Source organism: Vombatus ursinus, unplaced genomic scaffold (genome assembly GCF_900497805.2).
Source record: "Vombatus ursinus unplaced genomic scaffold, bare-nosed wombat genome assembly UNPS02014817.1, whole genome shotgun sequence".
Lineage (NCBI taxonomy): Eukaryota > Metazoa > Chordata > Mammalia > Diprotodontia > Vombatidae > Vombatus > Vombatus ursinus.
In genome coordinates, this window is record NW_020954595.1 from 13259814 (window position 1) to 13276138 (window position 16325).

Sequence of the window (16325 nt, forward strand, 5' to 3'; positions counted from 1 at the left end):
GCTATGCTTTCTGGCTATATCACAACTACCACTGGGAATCAACAATCATTTATTAAGCATGTACGATATGCCAGGCACTGGGAAGCTAAAGAAAGACAAAATCAATACCTGCTTTCTTTTCTTTCTTTTTTTCAAATAGGCAATCAGGGTTCAGTGACTTTCCCAGGGTCACACAGCTCCAATACCTGCTTTCAAAAGTAGTTTACGTTCTAAGAGGGGAGACAGTGTGCCAACTACTAAGCACAAACAAGACATAAAGGAGAACCTGAGGGAAGGTCTCTGCGTTAAAGGTGATCTGTAAAGGGCTTCTTACAACAGATGAGATTTTCACTGAGATTTGAAGGAAGCCAGGGAAGCTGGGAGGGAGAGAGTTCCAGGCATGGAAGACAGCCAGTGAATGTCTGGCATGGAGGGATGGAATGTGGTGATCAAGAAACAAGAGTCCAGTGTCACTGAATGGTACAGCTTCTGGAAGGGAAGAAGGTCCAATAAGACTGGCAAGGTAGGAAGGGGCCAGGCTCTGAAGGGCCTTAAAAGGGAGAAGATGTTCTGTTTGCTTCCAGAGGCCAGAGGGGACTGCTGGGAAGAGTAGACCTCGTATCTAGGAGATGGCACAAAGTGTCCCTTCTTTACTTGTTCAGCCTAGGGGCAGAGGTCCACTCCTTTATCAAAGAAAGCAGAAAACCCAAATCAGAGAAGTTAAATGGGTTAGGATATTCCAAAGAACTCATGAAAGGAATGACCTCATCGACTAGGAGAGAGAGAAGCTCTCAGCTCAAGTCAAGCAGGAGTCCACTTGCAGCAGTCTCTAGGACCACAGGCACCAATGGGTCAAGGGATACGAGGGGCACTGACTTCCCCTACACAGCCTTGCCTCTAGTCCACTATTCAGAGCTCATGCCTCACTTTCCCCCCAACCCACCTCTCTCAAAGTCTGTCTCCAACCGCCCACAGGAAGCCCTTGATCCATTCACATGGTTCAGTGACCTCTCATCCAATTAGGAGACACACACGTCCTTTCCAGGCAGCCTCAGAGAGCCTGCCCTAGACTTTAGAGGAAGTGGGATTACAAACACATGAGGCCAGGATAAAATATGTAAAATGAGATGGACCTCCCAGGGTTTTTGTTTTTTAATGAACTATTTATGGTCGTAGCAAAATGACCACATTGGAATTTTACTGCCCGACTACCCAATGTACTCCATGAAGAAACGGCAGAGAAAATAGGAAGAGTAATTGGTCCTGATCAATTATGGAAGGAATCTGTCCTGGAGGAGACACAATTTTAAAGGCTCTTAGGCATCGATGATCAAGATATGTCAAAGAGATGAAGATTCTACAAGAACAAAAAAGATTGCAGAAGGAGCTTTTGCAAAAAAAAAAAAAAAGAGGCGACTGAAAAGACATCAACAACCACCACTGGGTTACATTCTCAGGACCCCCCCCCAGCACCCTGTGACCAGAAGAGCTGCTGCCACAGAGGACACCCAGCCCCCTGCACCTTCTCCCTCCCTTGGACCGGCTCATGGCTGGGGGAGGCTGTTCGGTCAAATCCATTCAGAAAGTCAATGACCAAGACCCCCGAGGGCTCTCCTCCTCCAGCCCTCCCTGTCTGTCTGTGTGCCCATGAAGAGGGGGCCTGCTGGAGAAGGGCATGTGCAAAGCTCGGGCTCTTGGTCAAGCTCATGTTTTTTGAGTTTGAAGACAAAGATGTCTTCAGTCTACACGTGGGTCAGCCACTTCAGGGGCAGATCCTCGTCAATGGCTTTTACTTCTCTGGGAGATCATCTGGTCAGTGGGAAGGAGAGACGATTGTTCTGATTTGGAAACATCAGTGCTGTTGAGACACTGTTCTATTGGATGACATGAGGTCTCATTGTCTTTTCTGAGCCTGGACAGCTAGTGGCACTGTAGTGGATAGAGCCCTGGACATAGAGTTAGGAAAACCTGAGCTCAAATCTGGCCTCAGATGCTTACTAGCTGTGTGACCTTGGGCAAGTCACTTAACCGCTGTCTGCCTCAGTTTCCTCATGTGTAAAATGGTGATAACAACAGCATCTACCTCCTAGGGTTGTTTTGAGAATAGAATAGGAAAATATTTTTAAAAAATTTGTAACCCTTATGATACTGTATAAATGTGAACTATTTTTTTATAGGAGCATCCTTACAGATTTATAAAGAATGGGCATTTAGGTATTTGATGAATGATGATCTGGGCCCAGAATTGAACAGGAGGAAGTGTGCAGACTGATGTGCAGCCTTTTCTAGCCCCTAGATGCTCTGGTAAATGAGACCCCATGCTTTAAACATGACCATGCTTCTGGTTATGCTGTATGGCTGAGTCATGGGACGCCACGATCTCCAAAGACTTAGGACTGGGGGTCACCAAAGGGCCGTACAGAGATGTCTGCATAGCAGCTCTAGACAGGCTGCAGCCCATGGCCACAGGCCTGGTGCTGTGATCCTGGGGGCGGGGGGTGAAGGAGTCCTCTGTTTTACGGAGAGCTAGCTTAGGGTCGAGACAGGGTCAGAGATTGGTTCAAGCACCCCAAACCAATGAGTCAGGGCGACATTCCAGTGACCTGTAAGATTCCTAGTTGAGGCTATTATGCCTTAACTGCTCCCCCGAATGTGGAATCAATCACATCCCAAATCCTTGGAGTCAAGTGGTTACTGCACCTTGAATGAAATACCTTCCCAGGAGTTTGAGTAGCTGTGCCCCCGAAGAAGTGTGTTCGTAATGTTGGATTGGCTCAGGGGCACTACCCTGCCTCTGGGGCAGTCTCACATGAGGGGTCATTGGAAAGAAAACCTGGACTGGCCCATTGCAGAGATAGCTGGAGGATAGAGGACAGAGCACTCGGCATAGCGTCGGAGAGGCTGGATTTGAACCTTGGCCCAGCTTCTTAGCCCTGGAGGGGCCCTGGGAAGGTCATTTCCCCTCTCTGAGCCTCATCTGTAAACTGAGGCTGCTTGATGGTCTCTTCTAACTCTTAATAGGTCTAATGCAGGTGCAGATTTGGAGGAGGGCCCTTCTAACGGGCCACTGAAATGGTTAGGAAGTTTGACAAATGTGTCTGTAAGTCATGGAAGAAAATAACCAAATTCAGCTCCCACTTCCGAATGTGCTCTGTCAACTACCCAAAGCCGGAGGCTATGGAGCACAGCCAGATAGGACGCGCTGCCCCGGGGGGCTGCCCCGCTCTCACAGACCCCGTACCGCACTGGCATGGGAAGCGGGCCATCGAGACAGCTCCAGCCAGCTTTTCCTCAGGGCCTCCCCCCTTCCCAGCTGTCTGGAGGGCACTGGCTGCTGGTGCCACTGCTGCCTGGTGGCTGGGCCCAGGTGGCTGGGCGCTGGCTCCTCTGTCAGTGCCGTCCCCAAGGACTGGATTGCACTGATCTGGCAGACAGTGACAACAGCTAACATCGAGGTGGCGCCTACTCTGGGCCAGGCACTATGCTTAACGCTGGACTCTTATCCTCTCATGTGGTCCTCACAACAGCTCCGGGAGGTCAGCAGCATCTACAGGGCAGCCGTGGGCAGAATCACTTAGTGAGGCCCGACTGGCTTGCTCCCTGCCTGTGTGTTGGAGATCCACCTGCGCCTGGCCCAGGGCTTGATTGCCTGGCAGGACTGGGGGAGATTACTAACAAGATCACCAATGACCACCCAGGAAGTCGTCTGTGGGACATTCTCGTGGTCATTTTCCAAGACAAAAATAGCAAAAATAAAGAAACACGCCCTCACTGCTCCCTCCCATCCCAACATAAAGTACTAGCTCCCACAACTCCAAAATTAAACAAGACAGAAATTCTACATTTTACTTTGATTTTTTTTTTTTGGAGTTAGGCAATGGGGTTAAGTGACTTGCCCAGGGTCACACAGCTAGTAAGAGTTATGCGTCTGAGGCCGGATTTGAGCTCAGGTCTTCCTGAATCCAAGGCCGGTGCTCTATCCACTGCGCTACCTAGCTGTGCCCTGCTTTGATTTCTTTTGACCAAGGCCATAAAATCCATTGAAGTAGACAGACCTTGGTTGGCCAGAGCTGGACACAAGTTATTCCCTCTAGAAGGTGGGTGCACCGAGTGCCATTTCACCACATTTCTGCTGCTTGGGCACCCTTGGGGCCCGAGGCTGTCCTTTACACCCATCTGCTGGCTTGCTTCATAGAGCGCATGTCCCACATGTGGCATCTGGGAGCGCCATGCTGGCCTCCTACTGACTGCAGTGCACGGTCCCTGCCTGCTCCCCACTGCTCCACAGAATGTACCCAAGGACATTCGTTTGGGGAATTTGCAACAAGAGGTCAGGGCCCAGTTTTCTCCTGTCCACCCCCGAAGATGACCAAAACTCCCATCATGCCAGCCAAATCTCAACCAATATAGTAATAAATTAGGGAAGTCTGCCTTCCAATGACGAATGACAGGACTCAGGCCCTAGGGGGCACAGCCACTGGGCTGCAGCGAAGCCTCTCTAAGGTACTGAATCCCAGGAATTAAACAAACAGAGCACAGGAACGTCAGTCAGCACGAGCTCATTAGTTTTGAGCTTTGCGTCGGATAGATTGGCATTTTAAACAGGAATAATTAATCAGGTTAGAAGGAGTCCTTCTCCCCCCAGTCTGGGTGCCCAGGGGAGCCACTGCGAACACAGTATTTCTCCTCAGTGAGAAGGAAGACTGATGTTTTTTATCAGAGAATGAGCAGCTGTCCTTTCTGCAGATGATTTTTAAAAAGGTTCGCTGCTTCTTCAGCGTGATTTTTATTTAATCTCCAGGCCGATTCCTTCCATGGAAATGCATTTCTGATTTTATAAGTCAAGAGGAAAATATTGTCCAATGATGAGAAATTTACTTTAGAGCTGACTATGTGTAGACTCATCTGAAGCACGTACTGGCTGCCCCTGCAGTGGCCCGGGCTGAATGTTGAGTCTTTACCAAGGAAATCCTTGCTAAGTAAACACACCATAAAAACCAGGGCTGAACCAGTGTCATCGGGCAGCCTTTACACTAGTCCTGGGACCAGCTGACTGATGTTTATGGAGGAGGCTAAATGGGCCAGTTGGGTGCTACCCAGATTGCGGTCAGAGAGGTTGGCTGTCCGTTCAGGTGACCCTAAAAGTCTCCATGGTTGGAGAAAATCCAGTCCACAGACCCATCCCCCACTGAAAAAACAGCTTTCCTCCGGGCTCAAGCAGGCCCTCAGCATGTTTATAGTTTGGGTCCGTAAGCACAGAGCCGTGGAATTTGAGAGTTGGGAAGGACCGCGTCAGTCACTCGGTCAGACACACACCTGACGGGAATCCTCACCATGACACACTGTCTGCCAGCCCCCATTTGAAATCCTCGAGGAAGGGCAACCCTTCCACCGTTGGGCATCTCAGATGGTTGGGGTATGTCTCCTGGGCTGTAGCCCCTCTAACACCAAGCAGAACAAGCCTAATCTCTTCCATATGGCTGCCCTTCAAGCAGATGCTAGTTCACCTTCAAATTGATTCTGGCTTGGTCCAGGGGAAATTTGGCATAGAACACTGCAGGAAAGGCAGCAAGCTGGCACTGTGGATAGATTGCTGGACCTCAAGTCGGGAAGGTCTGAGTTAAAATCTGGCATGAGACACTAGTTGTGTGACCCTGGGCAAGGCATTTCACCTCTGCCTGCCTCAGTTTCCTCATGTGTAAAATAGGGATAATAATGGCAAAGCAATTACATAACACCTATTTGGTGAGGTTATTGTGAAGATCAAATGACAGAATGTTTTTAAAGTGAGATAACAGTTTGCCCTTGGCAAGCCTTACAGTGTGGTATAAATGCTAACCAGGGTTATTAGCTTGAAAACTAAGCTATCTTGTATGGGAAAGAAAGGAAAATCTGACTGAAGACAGACACAGGTGGGGGGCAGTTCTGGCTTGGCTGATAGTTTGGTACTAAAGCCAGGCAACTGGACCCCCAGCACCCAAGCCTGAATATGCGGGTGATGCAGTGGTCCCCAGCAACACTGATGAGTGGCTCTACCCTGGCCTAAGCTAGTCTGAGGTTATTGTAAAGCAGGGAAATACTCCCCAACACTTCTGGAGATGGGGAGGAGGAGGTTCTAATTGGGTCAGGGCCTGAACTGGGCCTGGATCTGAATGGTGGAGAGTTTGGAAAACCAGCCAAGGCAGCCTGAGCCTGGTGAGGCTGGCCAGAGGAGGGAGGGCGGGCCTGGGCATTTTTTAGCACCTGCTATTGACCAGCTGCCACGGACAGCTGATGGTAGCCCACCGTGGCGATGGCCCAGGTGGGATCAGAGTGGCATTTGGGACTTAATCTTCACATGCTACACTTGGGGGATGGCTTGTCCAAAGGGCAGAATAAGGAACAGGAAAACATGTGATCATGTTGGCCCCAAATCCCAGCCGAGAGCGAAGGTGGCGGAGGGCACGGGAGTCCACTAGCCACTGCACTGGAAGGCTCAGCTGGAGTTGGGGTCAGCAGAGGGGAGCAGAGATCGACCATGGCACTTTCTCCTGTCTTGCTTTTAAGGTTTTTCCAACATTACCATCCATGACAGCCTCCTACTGAGGGCGAGACACGGCCTTTAGGGCTGGCCAAATCTCGTATGGAGGCAGTGAGATGAGCCCAGTTCATTCATTCAGTCATAAATGGAGAGCCGGAAGGGACTTAGAGGTCATTGAATCCAGCCCTCTCATTTTACAGATGAAGAAACTGAGGCCCACAGGAGGGGAAATGACTTATTCAAAGTCACACAGGGAATAAATGTCTAAGGTGGGTCTGCCTGCCTCCAAATCTGATGCTCTCTCCACTGCACAGCACTGCCCTTTATTCAAAGAACGTTTGTGAAGTGACTACTGTATGAAATTAACTGGCGCTGAGGTGAGTCTAAATAGAAGTAAAATATACAGCCTGCCTTTCAGAAGCATAAGCCCTAGAAGAGTCACCACTGCACACAAAACTCCAAAGAGGGAAAGCTGGACGAGGGAGGAGCCCAGCCAGCAGTTTGTGAGCCCCAGAAAGCCGGCCCTGCTCAGAGCTGCCCTGAGGGGCCGTCGTGCCCTGGGGGATTAACAGACAGGAGCTGTTGGTCACCTGCTCCGAATAGCACCAGGGCAGATGAAAAGAGGCAATGCTATTGTCCATGGAGCTGCTCAGAGGTCCCCAGTGACACTGCCTGCTGGCAGGCTGAAGAGGCCTGGTAGAGATAATTGGCAAAGCGCCAGTGGTTTCATTTGCTGGAGAGGCAGCAGGGTGGGGCAGGGTCTGTAAGGAGGGGGCTCTGTCTCTGTTCTTTCCAACAAGGACCAAGAGCTTCGTGTGGAGAAAGCGGGTGTTGATTTCCTTCTGGAGGAGAAGGTGAAAGGGCAAACAGAAGGCCCCTCAACTCTTTGACTCATCAGGGAGAGGGAAGCATTCCTGGAAAGGACTGAAGAAAGACTCTAAGAGGATTCCATGGAAGCCAAGAGAAATCCAGCCCAGGTGGAGAAGGTAGAGCAGAGGGGGAAGGGAAGGGGGAAGTCCTCTGAACCCTTGGACCTGCTGTTCCTGTCCTGGAATAATCTGGACCTTCTGGGGGAAGAAAGAGCTTCACATGTGCTAAGGGGACCCCGGACACACCATCTGTAGCCAGAGGGGCCATTACTGGCCTCAGGAACAAGAGGCAGATCCTCACGGTTGTCTGTGCCGGCTGGCAGCTCAAAGAAGCAGGTTCATATTGACAGGATACTAAGTACTGTGATGATTGCGAGAGGAGAGGTGTGCTGTCCCTCTGGCGCGTGTGCCCATGATGGACGGGACAAAGAGCCTCTGGACATCTGTGAAGTCTGACCACTCCTGTCCATTTCTGATGACCCATGGAGGTGGCGCATAACCAGGAGGAACCCAGAACGCAGCTCATGGGATCCCGAAGTCCTGGGAAGGCGTCTGCCATGTGAGGGATCAGGTGGGTGTCCATCATCTTTGGCAATTGAAAGTAGAAATATTAGGAGTAAAATGAAGACCTAGGAAATAGAGCTGTGGCTAAGAAGATGGAGGTAGAGAATAGATTTGTGTGGGTTTTGGGGCCAGAGATGAAGTCCATCTGCCAACGACCTGGAAGTGTTTGCTTGGAGGTTTGCTAATGTGATCTGAAGAGCTATGGAGTAAAAAGGGAGGGGGAGGGAGAAAGGGACCCAGCGACAACAGCCAAGGTAGCTACCAGGGGCAGCAAGAAGAAAAGCCAAGAGGAAAACCATTGCAGGAGCTCAGCAGCTCCCAAGGGAGAATGACTTCGAAGAGGGGGCAGAGATGATGCTCATGGCCTTGGACACTTCTACGCCAATGTGCCAAGTGTGAATGACAAACCAAGTCAGATCCACGCAAGGGGGCCCCCGTGATCTCCTTGGCATTGCTGAGATTTGGTAAGGTAGGGCACCAGGCCAGAATAGGCAGTGGAGAGGTCTGCCCTGCTCAAAGGGACTACTCTAGATGAAAAGGACGGCAAAGTGGCCACACACAATGCACACATGCACACACATATGTACATGCACACACATGTGCACACACATGCACAGACTATAGTCACATACCTGAACCCGAGGATGCCGGAGAGAGGGCAGAGAAGTGAGGGGAAAATGAAGGGCAGAAAGAAGCAGGATTCTGACGGGAGTTACCAGAGATGCTGCTCCCTCATGCCTCTGCCCTCTGCCTTCTGCCTTGTGACCTCATCCCTGAACTGAAACTGCTCTGTCCAAAGTGATCGATGATCTCAGTGACTCGCTCTGGTCTATCCGCTAGGTGTGACGCTGATGGCCGGCCTTTCCTGGCTACTCTCATCTTTGGGCTTCTGCGTTATTGCTCTGTGGGATCTCCTCCTGCCTGTCTGACTGCGCCTTCTTAGAACCCTCTGCTGACCTCATCCACTACAGACCCTTTAGCCATGGACTCCCCGGAGACCCTAGCCTCTGGTCCTCTTTGCTTTTTTCTCTATACTATATCACTTGGGGATCTCCTCATTCAGAATGACAGCCAGATCTCTACCGACAGCCGCCTCTCCCTCAACCACCACGGTCAACCCATGACCAGGCTCTGCGGGCTCTGCTCCCGTGCCCTCCCTCACCTCCATCCCCTTCAATTTCATTCAAGCGTTTGTGAAGCGTCTCTCATCTGGAAGGCTTTGTGCGAGGTGCTGGGAATATGGAGACAAAGGGAAATCCCCCTCGCCTCAGGGAGCTTACATTCTTCTCCACTTCCAGACTTTTAATCACAGAATCCTAGACTTGGAGGCAGATGAGACCTTAGTCACCATGGAGTGCAAGTCCCTTATTTGACAGACCTGGAAACAGGGCCAGGGAGGCTGGGACTTGGCAAGGTCAGGAAGCTAGGGAGTGTCTCAGGCAGGATTTGGATCCAGTCTGTCTGACCCCAAGCTCGTGCTGGATCCAATTTTGCCCCCAGGGCAGGCCCCCATCTCATCTACATCAGAGAAGGCATCTGAGTCAAGCTTTCTAGTGTTCCACCCGCCATCTCAACTGGCCTCACAGTTAGTGCAGGTAAAGGACTGTTATGGACAGATAGGCTCAGAAACCATGCCTGCTAAGTGCAGATATATACCTGAAGGAAAAAACAAAAACCAGAAATGATGGGAGCGTGTGCACCCTTGAATGCACTCATGCTGAATGACACACATGTGCATGCACATACATGTACACAGTACATAATGCATGCACGCGAGCACACACACACACACACACACACTCCTGGGCTGGGTCTGGTTTGGGATAAACCTGTGGGTCCCACAAGAGATTCCTACGCCGAGAGGCCACGCCAGATCAAGCAGCATCTTTGTGCTCCCTCCCTTTTACTCTGATTCTGTGACCTTCTGAAGTCAGCCACCAATGGCAAACTACAGGAAAGTGAGTGTGCTAAGAATTTAATAGAGTGACTTTGCCTTAAGAAGTCTTCCCTTGGAAGAGCTTTGTGTGTGTATGTGTGCATGTGTGCATGTGTGTGTGTGTGTGTGACATTTATGATTCTAAATCTGACACAAGGTAAGGAGTCAAGGAGGCCCTGAAGGACAAAGCCTGACAAAAAGCTCAAGATATTTGAAGAGAGAGAGAACAGGCTCAGCTGGGGAATCAGGGCAGGCTTCATGGAGGAGGTGGTCCAAGAGCTGAACCACAAAGAAGAGAAGGCTTCTGAGAGGCAGAGATTAGGAGAGGGCCTTGGCCGTGGACCGCAGGTACAAGAGCTTGGAGGCAAAAGAGGGCGTGTTGAGTCCTCAGAACAGCCGGAAACCTAGCTCAGGGAAATGTTGAGTATTTGAAGGAGAATGTTAAGGTTGGAAAGGTGGCTTGGTGCCAGACAGCACGGGGCCTTAAATCTTCGCCTAAAGAACTTGGATTTCAATCTAGAGGCCATGGGGAATTGTGGAAGGTTTTTTTGATCAGAAGAGTGATGTGATCACCAGGCCTCAGGAACATAACTTTGGAAATGTTGTGAAGGATGGATTGGGGAGAAGAACTCATTTAGAAAGTTATTACTGTGGCCCAGGCAAGAGATAATGGGAGCCTGCCCCGGGGGTGGAATTGGATGGAGCACCGGACTTGGGGTCAGGCAGACTGGATCCAAATTCTGCCTGAGACACTCCCTAGCTTCCTGACCCTTGCCAAGTCCCAGCCTCCCTGGCCCTGGTTCCGGGTCTGTCAAATAAGGGACTTGTCCATGGTGACTAAGGTCTCACCTGCCTCCAAGTCTAGGATTCCGCGATTAAAAGTCTGGAAGTGGAGAAGAACGTAAGCTCCCTGAGGCGAGGGGGGACTTCCCTTTGTCTCTGTATTCCCAGCACCCCGCACAAAGCCTTCCTGGTGAGAGACGCTTGCCGCGCCTGGAGAGTGGAATTGAGGTGGAGGTGAGGGAGGGCGTGGGGTGGGAGCAGAGCCCGCGGAGCCTGGTCGCGGATTGACCGCGGTGGCAGTGGTAGAGGGAAGAGGCAAAGGGCTGCCGAGGCGGAAGCTGGCTCTGCCATGAGAAGCGGGACGATGCGCAAGAGGTGCAGGCTTAGGGGAGAGGCCATGAATTCTAGTTCCTGAGCCCTGAGGCTGCCGACCTGGAGGCGCATCCCACTGGCTCTTGAAGATGTGGCCGTGGAGCTCAGGCCCAGAACCCCCTCAGGCAGGGGAGCTTTCAGCCAGAACCAGGCCGCAGCGGGGCCCCCCCCCCCCCCCCCAGCGTCCCTTCGAGTCTAGTCTTCCACCACAAGAGTGGAAGCTCCTTGAGGGCAGGGCTGGTCTTGACTTCTTGTATTTGTACTCCTAGCACTGAGCACACTACCAGGTACACAGTAGGCGCTTAATAAAAGATTCATTCATTCATTCGTTCGTTCATGAATTCATTCACCTGTTCATTTGTTCATTCATCCGATTAGACAGGTGAAAATGTTGTGATCACGTTTTCACTCCTGAGCCCGAGGCCTCAGCAGAGAACAGGGAGTCTGGGGGTTGTCTCAGCCAGGGTAGTGGTATAGAAAAGTCTCGTCCTTCCTGGGCCCAGCGACACGTCTCCCCGTCCAGATCCAAAGCCCGGCTTGGTGATGGCCTCTCCCTCCTCACCCTGAGCTCAGAGCTTTGCCCAGGCCCCTCCTCTGCACATCTTTCACTCCCTGACCTCGCTTCTCCCCAAGCTCAGGGCCGTTCCCTGAGGCACAGGCTGGGCTGGCTCTGGGTGCCCCTCCCGTAAGAACCCTCTCTCTGCGCTGAGCCTGGCATCATCTCACCCCAGCCAGGCCCATCACCTCTGCTCTAGTCTGTTTATTGTTTCCCTTTCCTAGATATACACCACTATTGCTGACTATCATTTGGGAGGTTGTTTGTCCTTTCTTGGAGAGGACCGGGGACATCACAAGGGCGATGTCTGGACTTGCAGGTGACTTGGATGTAAGTGAGGAGGGCCCTGCAAAGTCACCGGCCTCACTCTCTCCTCTGGAGCCATCTGGGTCTGGTGGCCAGACACAGACCAGGATGACTGGAGAAGGCCTGGATTCCATTGGGTGGGAGGGAGCTAAGCTAGAGAGAGTCACCAACTTAGACTCCTCCGGAGAAGTATCAGGGAAAATAGCGCTTTCCCAGAACCCTCCTGTGGCCCTCGAGTAGCCTGACGCCCTTCCTGGAGATAGGAGAGGGAAGGAGCTAGCCCCAGCCCTGGCAACCCTGGGGCCTGGCTGACCCTCGCCACAGGGGCCTCGTCCTACTCTTAGCAGAGGTGGGGTGGGCCAGATCCTGGATCACGCATCCATGAAGGACAGAAACTTTTATTTAGAGTATAGGGAACCCGCAGCTATTTTATACTTATGTCCTAATTATTGGGATTAATGCCCTCCCCTCCTATTGGCTTGTAAAGTCCTATGCTAGAGCAGCCACCGAGCCCAATGTCCAGCATGGAGTAGGCGCTCAATCAATGTTTGTGGAAAGACAGAATATAGGCACCTGTGAATTTGTCAGACATTCATTGATTTGGAACTGAAAGGGGCCTCAGATGTCACCCAGGCCACCCTCCTCATGTCACAGTGGAGACTGAAGCCCTTCGAGGTGAAATGACTAAGCCAAGGTCACACAGCTTGTAAGTGTCTCAGGTGGGATTTGAACCCAAGTCTTCCTGACTCCAAGTGCAGCACTTTCCCCACCAAACCGTACTACCTCTGAAATGTTTATTAATTCATAGGACCAAAGGCCATTCTAAGTTTTTACCCATTTCATGAGCTAGCATGAGGTGGCATGCCTCAGCTCACCATTGGCTGCTGACCAGCCTTCTGGAGCAGAACTCTTGGCCTATAGCATCTTGGTCATGGGCCTCTCTGCACTGAAAGAGGCTGGCCCTTGGGCCCCTGTCATCTAATCTAGTCATTCACAGAGTGTGTCCTGCTGAAAACCTCAAGGCTCTTCTGTGCCATCTTCTGACTGACCCAATGCCAGATAAACAAGCCTTGTGCAAATGTGGATAAACATCTGTATGCACACACAAATGTGCATGTGTAAAATGCCGCGTTTAAAGAATTTAGCTCTGAATCCACACTGAAATGTCCCAAGCCCTCTCCTTTGTGGTGACCAGCCAGATCATGTGCTGGCACTGTCCAGGAGATCCCAAGAAGCCCTCCGGGCTGAGGCCTGGCACATGACAGCAGAGCTGCGGCATCTGTTTAGAGACCCAGCAGACTGAACAAATTGGAAGGCTGGCTCAGCCAACTCTGAGGTCATCTATTCAGTTACAAATGGATTCTTTGCTTTGCAAAATGATTCCCTGTGGGGAACCCTGAGCCACAAGTGTCTCTGGTTCATTTAAAAGAGGAGTCAGTCTTTGAATTTGCTTTTCTGGAACATTCTCACTGCATAACCAGAGGCACACCTGCAGCTGGTGAAGGGAATGGCACCTGGCAGGGGAAAGCCTCACTCTCTGGTTTGTTGTTATTGTTGTAGAGCTGGGGGCAAGTCTGCGTAAGAGACACCAATCAATCAGACTTAGGCAAGGGACAGATCATGACAAGCCACCGATGAGAAATGAGAGGTAGGGGAAGGAGGACAAAAAGAGATGGGGCCTGCTCTGTGTGTGCGTGTGTGTGAGATGTATGTACATGTATTATGTGTATGTAGTGCATTGTGTGCATGTGTGAGTGTGCCTGAGTGTGGTGTGTGTGTATGTCATGCATTGTGTATATGTGAGTGTGCATGTGTGTGTGTGTGTGTGGTGTGCATGAATTGTGTGAGTATGTATGTGTGTAAGTGTGTGTATGTGTGTGGTGTGTGTGGGTTGGTGTGTGTATGTGTGAGTGTGAGTGGTATGTGTGAGTGTGTGTGAGTGTATGGGGTATGTGTGGAGTGGTATTATGTGTGTGAGTGTATGGGGTGTGTGTGGGGTATATGTGGGGTGGTGTGTGTGTGAGTGTGTGGGGTGATTTGTGTGTGTGTGTGTGAGTGTGTGGTGTGTGTGGAGTGGTATTATGTGTGTGAGTGTATGGGGTGTGTGTGGGGTATATGTGGGGTGGTGTGTGTGTGTGTGGGGTGATTTGTGTGTGTGTGAGTGTGTGTATGTGTGTGAGTGTGTGGTATGTGTGTGGAGTGGTGTTATGTGGGTGAGTGTGTGGTTTGTGGGGGTGTGTATGTGGGGTGGGGTGTGTGTGTGTGTGTGTGTGTGTGTGGCACTGTAAAGCTGCTGCAAAATGTTTCATGGAGAAGGGTTTACTATAGCTGTGTGACCATGGGCACAGCACATTGAGCCTCAGTTTTCCTCTATAAAATGGAGATGCTGCTGCTGACAACAGCTCCATATCTACCCTGCAAGTTTATTAGAAGTGCTTTGGAAGCCTTGATGTGGTAGTTCTTGGTTTTACTGATAATCTTGAGCTGGAGTTGCAGATAGCCCTGCGAGGCAGAACTGTGCCCACCACCCCGTTCACTCTGTTCCTACCAAGCAGGGCGCCAGCCACACTCCTGCTTATTGAAGATGCCTTGGGCTGAGCCTGCATGGGCTCAAGAGACCTGGACCTTTCCCTAGACCCTGTCACTAACTTGGGGCTTTGGCCAGAATGGTCCTTTTCACCTGGGGCATCCTGTGCTCTGTCTTGCTAAGTGGTTCCTCCTAATCACGATGTTGAAGTGATTGAGCAAAGCCCCCAGACTGGCTTCTGCCTTTGGCTCCCCCTGGTCTCTGTTGGATGGGGACCACGGCACGTCCTGAGATGCCCAGGGACTCAGGAGGCAAGCTGTGGCAAGTGTTGTGACTTCTTCACACAAGACCTCACGTAAAAACAAGGTGACCTCTCTAAATGGCTTCAGAGCAGAGGGTGCGGGTTAGTGCCATGATGAGAACTTAGGGATTCCACAGGTTTCACAGATTATGAGACCGAGGCCCATAGAGGAAAGGAAGAAGCATGCCCCGTGTGCAGACAATGCCGCAAACAGCAGGGATTTGGATCCAGCTCTCCGGCCTCCTGGGCCAAGCCCCTTGCAGGGGTCTTCAACAATATGCTTTACAATGGTGTGTCCATAGGTGTTACTGATAGGAGCAGGGCATAACAGCGGAAGGAAGGCTGTTACAATAGCCTAAGTAGAACAACAAGGACAAATGTCACATTGTAACTAAGTGTCAGCCTGTGATGAGGAGTATGGCAATGTAGGGAGTACAGGAAAGAGGAGGAGAACAGGGGGGTCCTGATGTAAGGAGGAATGCAAGCACTCCGCCAGCCGCTCACAGACAATGCTGCTGTTTTGCTTAGGTTTGGAGGGTGTCCGTTGCAGAAGTAGTTTCAAGTTCTAACCTTGGTCACCTGAACACATGGTACCCAAACTTTCATCAACGCTGTGGGACCCCATCCTCTCCCAGCCTAGAACTGCCCTGATATTGGCACACTGAATGAGGGATGAACCTCTCCCTGCTCCATGGAAAATGGGCATTCAGACCCACAGACAGAGATCTGCTGGGGCCAGACTACCTGGCTCACCCTTCTCACTGTCTCTCTCACACTCCCAACCCACCTGCCCAGCCCACTACCACACGGATCTTGTAAGGAATCGTCTGCACACTCCCTGGTGCTCTCAGCACACGCGTAGAGATAGCAGAACCCTGGGGGGCAATTCCTGTTCCAAATCACCAGTGTTCTTTCGTGTTTTTAAACAAAATAACTGGAAAGCCATTGGCACTGGATTGCATATGTTGAGCTGGGTGGAAGGCGTGTCGGGGCAAGAATCAAGCACCAAACTGGGGTCGACCCAGGTGAACCCAGAGCTTTCGATGGATCTGCCTGTGCCCCACCCAACATTTGGGGGAGTGGGGCTTATCTCTGGCCCTTGAGATCAGTGGCGGGGGAGATCCGGGGAGAGCCCGACTAGATCTTGATGTCCCCACCCCCGCCCCAACCGGTCCCCAGGAAATGGGGCCAGGCTGCCCAGAGCTCTTCCCACTCCCTGGCTGGGGTGGGGATGGGGGTGTAGCGGGAGGAAAAGCAAGGAAGGGAGAGGGAGGGAAGGGATAGCGCAAGAGAAGACGAGAGAAAAAGATAAGATAGCAAAGGAAGGGATAGAAGATGAGAGAAAAGGAGGGAAGAAGAAAGGAGGGGAGAGGAGAAAAGGGAGAGGTGAAGAGAAGAGAAGGAAGGGAAGGAGCAGAGGGAGACGGCGAAGTGAGGTGAAAGGGAGGTAGGGAGAGAAAGGAGAGAGGAGAGAGAGAGAGAGAGAGGGAGAGAGAGAGAGAGACAGAGAGACAGAGAGACAGAGAGAGAGCCAGAGAGCCAGAGAGAGAGAGACAGAGAGAGAGAGACAGAGAGACAGACATATATATATATATATATATATATATATATA

The 16325-nt window shown here is 51.2% G+C and overlaps 1 protein-coding gene across 1 annotated transcript in view; it reads right to left on the reverse strand.

Moving 5' to 3' along the window:
* The window catches only part of STAC (SH3 and cysteine rich domain), a 68945-nt gene that overhangs the window by 52130 nt on the left and 490 nt on the right, over positions 1-16325 (reverse strand). The window lies entirely within an intron of this gene.